This window comes from Portunus trituberculatus, chromosome 36, assembly GCF_017591435.1.
Source record: "Portunus trituberculatus isolate SZX2019 chromosome 36, ASM1759143v1, whole genome shotgun sequence".
Lineage (NCBI taxonomy): Eukaryota > Metazoa > Arthropoda > Malacostraca > Decapoda > Portunidae > Portunus > Portunus trituberculatus.
This window is the reverse complement of record NC_059290.1, coordinates 8966594-8971593: the sequence shown is the minus strand read 5'-3', so window position 1 is coordinate 8971593 and position 5000 is coordinate 8966594. Positions and strand designations below refer to the sequence as shown.

General features: G+C 38.5%; 1 protein-coding gene across 1 annotated transcript in view; it reads right to left on the bottom strand.

The window, feature by feature from the left end:
• LOC123513574 (proline-rich receptor-like protein kinase PERK2) overlaps positions 1 to 5000 on the bottom strand; it is an 80444-nt gene that overhangs the window by 59135 nt on the left and 16309 nt on the right. The gene's annotated exons all lie outside the window — the stretch shown is intronic.

Genomic DNA, 5000 nt, shown 5'->3' with positions numbered 1-5000 from the left:
AGAGAGAGAGAGAGAGAGAGAGAGAGAGAGAGAGAGACCACTTGTAATAGTTTAGGGTGTCACACTAAAGATGGAAGCTGTGAAAAAGTGTGACCAGAGACGCTACTGTCCCTAGGGTGAAGGGGGATGGGGAGGGAGGAGGGGAAGGGAGGGGAGAGGAGGGAGGGAGAGGGGTGACTGTCAGGGTGTCAGGGTGAGGGTACAAAAGGGTTGCTTAGAGAGAGAGAGAGAGAGAGAGAGAGAGAGTAATAAGAAAGAAGGAATCACAGGTAAGCAAACAAAATAGAAAGAAAGAAAGAAAGACAGAAAAAGAAAGGGAAAAGAAGAAAAAGAGGAAGGAAAACAAGGAAGCGAGAAAGAAAGAGAGAGGAGAAGAAAAAAAAAGATGAAAAGAAAAGGAGAAACTGAAAAGAAAAAAAAATTAAACTAAAACAAAAAAAAAGACGAGTGAATGAGTGAATAGATAAGAAAAAAAGAAATAAAGGAAATGAGGAAAGGAAACAGAGGAAACAAGGAGGAAATGACAAAAGAAGACAATGAAAAAGGAAACTAGATAAAGACAAAAGGAAAAGAGTAAACAGGACAAACAGGAAACAGGAAACAAGAGACTCGATTTAAAAAGAGAGAAAAAAAAGAAAAAGAGGAAAAAGAAGAAAAAGGAAAATGGAATAAAAGAAACAGAAGAAATAGAAAGAGAAGAAAAGCAAAGAGAAAATAAAAGTTGAAGGAAAAAAAGAAAAAGAAAAATAGAAGAAAGAAAAAAAAGAAGGCAAAGAAGATAAAGAAGGAAACTAGAAGAAAGAAAACAGAAGAGAGAAAAAGAAGAAAAAGCAAAGAAGAGACAGAAAAAGAAGAAAAAGGGAAGAACTAGAAGATAGACGAAAGAGAATAAGGAAAATAAAAATAAAGAAAGGAAATAAAAGAGAAACGATTTAGTGATTAGTGAGAGCAAAGGAATGGATGAGGAAGGATGGAATGACACAAAGGACTAAGAAAGATACAAAGGAGTGACGTGACTAAGAAAGATACAAAGAGTGACGTGACATGGAGTTCTACATTGAGGTTTTGATATGTGAGGGGAAGAAATTAATCTGCTATAACATTGATAAAATTATGCTCACTCTTTGAAATGAATGAATTAATTATGTATGAAGGGAAAAATAAATTGCAGTAACATTGATAAAACTATACCAGCTGTTTGAAATGATGAATAATGCGCGAATAAAGAAAATAGATTGCAGTAATATTGATAAGATTATACCAGCTGTTTGAAATGATGAATATAATGTGTGAATGAGAAAAATACAATAAAGTGACATTGAAAAGATTACACTGCTTGAAATGAATGAATAATGGATGAGTAAAAATGTATTAAAAGATGAAATTGAAGGTTTGGCAATATTAAACCATAGTAAATAATGATGAATAAATGAATGAATGACTGAATGAATGAATGGATGAATATATAGGAAGTTGAATGCTGGAGATGGATGAGTAATAAATGAATGACCTTCTCTTATGTAACATGGGAACCTGGCCAAAGACAACAACAAAAAAAAAAAGAAAACACCCACTTGATTGCCAGTTCCCTGAAAGATTAAGAGAGTTTCCCAAAAATCTGGAACAAAAAAACTTGAAACTACATAAAAAGTAGAAAAAAAAATTAATTGAAGTATTGATAGCATAGAGCACCAGTAAATAATGATGATGAATAAAAAAATAAACTAATACATGAATAAAGGCTTGAATTCTTTAGAGAAACTAACTAATGAATGAATAAATGGATAAAAATATGAAAAACTGAACAAGATGAGATTATTGAAGTATTGTTTAGCATTAAATTATAGTAGAAAGTAATAATAGATGATAATGAATGAAGAAACATGACAAGATGAAGACTAATGAATGAATAATGAATGGCTGAATTTATAAAACTTGAGTAAATATGAGTAAATTGGGGTATTTGCAGTAATTATATGTAGTAATTTGTGGCGAAAGATGAGTAATGAGTGTTTAATCATATAGAGAGTTGAAATAGTGGAATTAATTGAAGGAAAGTGGCATTTGATAGTGTTAAATGCTAGTAATAAGTGATTGATGAGCTTTTAAGTGTATATATGAAGTAATGCTGTGTTAAACTGATGGGAAATAGTAAGTTAGAACATTACTTACAAAAAACAAATTGTAGCTAAGTTTAAAAGGTAATGTCAGTCGTGTTTAGAAGTGGGAAAAGTGAAGAACGAAATAGAAAAAAAAATGAAATAAAACGAGATAAAAAGAATGGGAAGAAAATTAAAAAGGAGAATGAAAGAGATAAAGAGAAAGGAAGAAACAGTAAAGAATAAAAGTAGGAAAGTAGAAAAAAGAAGACAAATGAAAAAAACAAGACAAAGAAAATAAAATAGAAAAAGAAGAAAGAAAGAGAAAAGAGGAAAGAGAAAGGGAAAACAATAAAGAACAGAAAAAGTAAGTTGAAAAATAGAAAGCAATGAAATAAAGATAAGAAATAAGGAAAAAAAAGAAAAGAAAGTGAAAAAAATAGAAAAGGAAAAAAAGAAAGGGAAAAAAAAGAACTAATAATAATAAAAATAACAGATGCATATATACACACAGACATACATACATACATACATACATACATACATACAGACAGACAGACAGACAGACAGACAGAAAAAAACATATTGAATCAATTATTTACTTTTAAATTTTGCATCAGGCTGAATAGTTTCTCTCTCTCTCTCTCTCTCTCTCTCTCTCTCTCTCTCTCTCTCTCTCTCTCTCTCTCTCTCTCTCTCTCTCTCTCTCTCTCTCTCTCTCTCTCTCTCTCTCTCTCTCTCTCTCTCTCTCTCTTTAATTTCTCCCCACGCATCGTTCCCCATTCTCTCCCTCCCTCCCTCTTCCTCTCCAGCTCTCCCTCCCCACGAACGCCCCCAATACACCCCTCACTAAAACTGGCATACCCTCCTTCCTTCCCCTCCCCTCTTCCCCATCTCTCCCCTCTCCTCCAAAACCACTTCCCACTAACCCCGCCCCTTTTATTTTTAACCCTTTCCCTTCCCTCCTCCTCCTCCCCTCCCTTCACCTCCCTTCCCCTCCCTCCCTTCCCCTCTTCCCCCTTCACCAGCTGTTCCTTCCCCTACCTCCTATAAGTCTTTTTCCCCCCATATATTAAAATTGGGGGTGATTTTTTGATAGGGGGCAAGAGAGAGAGAGAGAGAGAGAGAGAGAGAGAGAGAGAGAGAGAGAGAGAGAGAGAGAGAGAAATATTAATTCAGTGAAGCTAATCAACAAAAATATGCTGTGTCATAAATCTCTCTCTCTCTCTCTCTCTCTCTCTCTCTCTCTCTCTCTCTCTCTCTCTCTCTCTCTCTCTTTCTCTCTCTCTCTCATATCTTACTTATCCATGGAAGAGAAAGGAGAAAGAGGAGGAGGAGGAGGAATAGAAGGAGGAGGAGGAGGAGGAGGAGGAGGAGGAAAAGAATACTAGGATAATAAGAAACAGCAGGAGGACGAAACTGGAGGAGGAGGAGGAAAAAGAAAAAGAAGAAGAAGGAGAAGAAGAAGAAGAAGATTTTGGAGAGTAAGGAACAGCGGGCGAGCAAACAAGAAAACAAGAGAGAGAGAGAGAGAGAGAGAGAGAGACCAAAACCAAAACCAAGACCGAGAAGAAAAAGAAAAAGAAGAAGAGGAGTAGGAGGAGGAGGAGGAAAATGGGGAAAAAAACAAGAAGGATGCCTCGGAAAATGTATTGTAGGATCGAAGGATGTAATAAGAGGAGGCAAAGGTGAGGCAGCTCTGCGGGGCCTCCGGTGACTTACCCAGCCCTGGTGAGGAGAGAGGAGACCAATTATCTTCTTTCAGTCTGTGGGGAACATTCTCAACATAATGAAAAATGCGATCTTTCCAACTTTTTGTGGGTTAAAGCAATTATTAACCTGCCTGCTCCGACGCCACGCCTCTAGGGGACTGCCTGCCTGCCTGCCTGCCTGCCTGCCTGCCTGCCTGCCTGCCTGCTTGCCTGCTTACCTGCTTGCTTACCTGGTTATCCTCTTTCCTGACTGCTTGTGCCTCTCCTTGCCTGCTTATCCCTGCCTGATAGCCTGCTTTTCTCCATCACTGCCTGCCTGCTTGCCTGCTTACCTGCTTGCCTACCTGTTTATCCTCTTTCCTGACTGCTTGTGCCTCTCCTTTGCCTGCCTGTCTGCTTGCTTGTCCCCCTCCCTGCCTGCTTCTCCTTCCTTCCTGCTTGCTTGCCCCCCTGCCAGTCTGTCTCCTTCCTGCTTGTCTGCCTGCTTGCCTGCCTGCCTGCCTGCACCATTCCTTGCCTACCTGCTTATCCCCCTCCCAGCCTGCTTGTCTTTCCTCTCTACCCGTCTGCTTGCCTGCCTGCCTGTCTCTCCTTACCTGCTTTTCTGCCTGCCTGCTTATCTTTTCCCTGCTTGCCTGCCTCCCTGCCTGCTTCTTCCTTCCTGCCTACTTCTCCATTTTTTTCCCTTCCTTATTTACTGGTTTTCCGTTTTCTGTTTTCGATTTTTTTTCTCTCGATTTTTTTTTTTTCATGTTTTGTGTTTTTTCTTCTGTTTCTCTTTGTCTCTTCCTCTTTCTTGGTCTTCCTGTTTTTTTTATTCTTTCTTTTCTCTTTCTTTTTTTTCTTTTTCTTTTCTTCTTCTTCGTCTACTTCTTCTTCTTCTTCTTCTTCTTCTTCTTCTTCTTCTTCTTCTTCTTCTTCTTCTTCTTCTTCTTCTTCTTCTTCTTCTTCTTCTTTGTAGTAACCGAACCAATTTGTACTATTCCTACCTCCTCCTCCTCCTCCTCCTCCTCCTCCTTCTTTTCTTGCAGTATATGAGACTTTACCCTCCTCCTCCTCCTCCTCCTCCTCCTCCTCCTCCTGCTCTTACTCATCTTCTTCCTCTTCCAATTATACTTCCCTTTCCTCTTTCTTCTCTACCTCTTTCTCCTTCTTTTTCCTCCTCTTCCTCCTCTTCCATTTCCCGTTG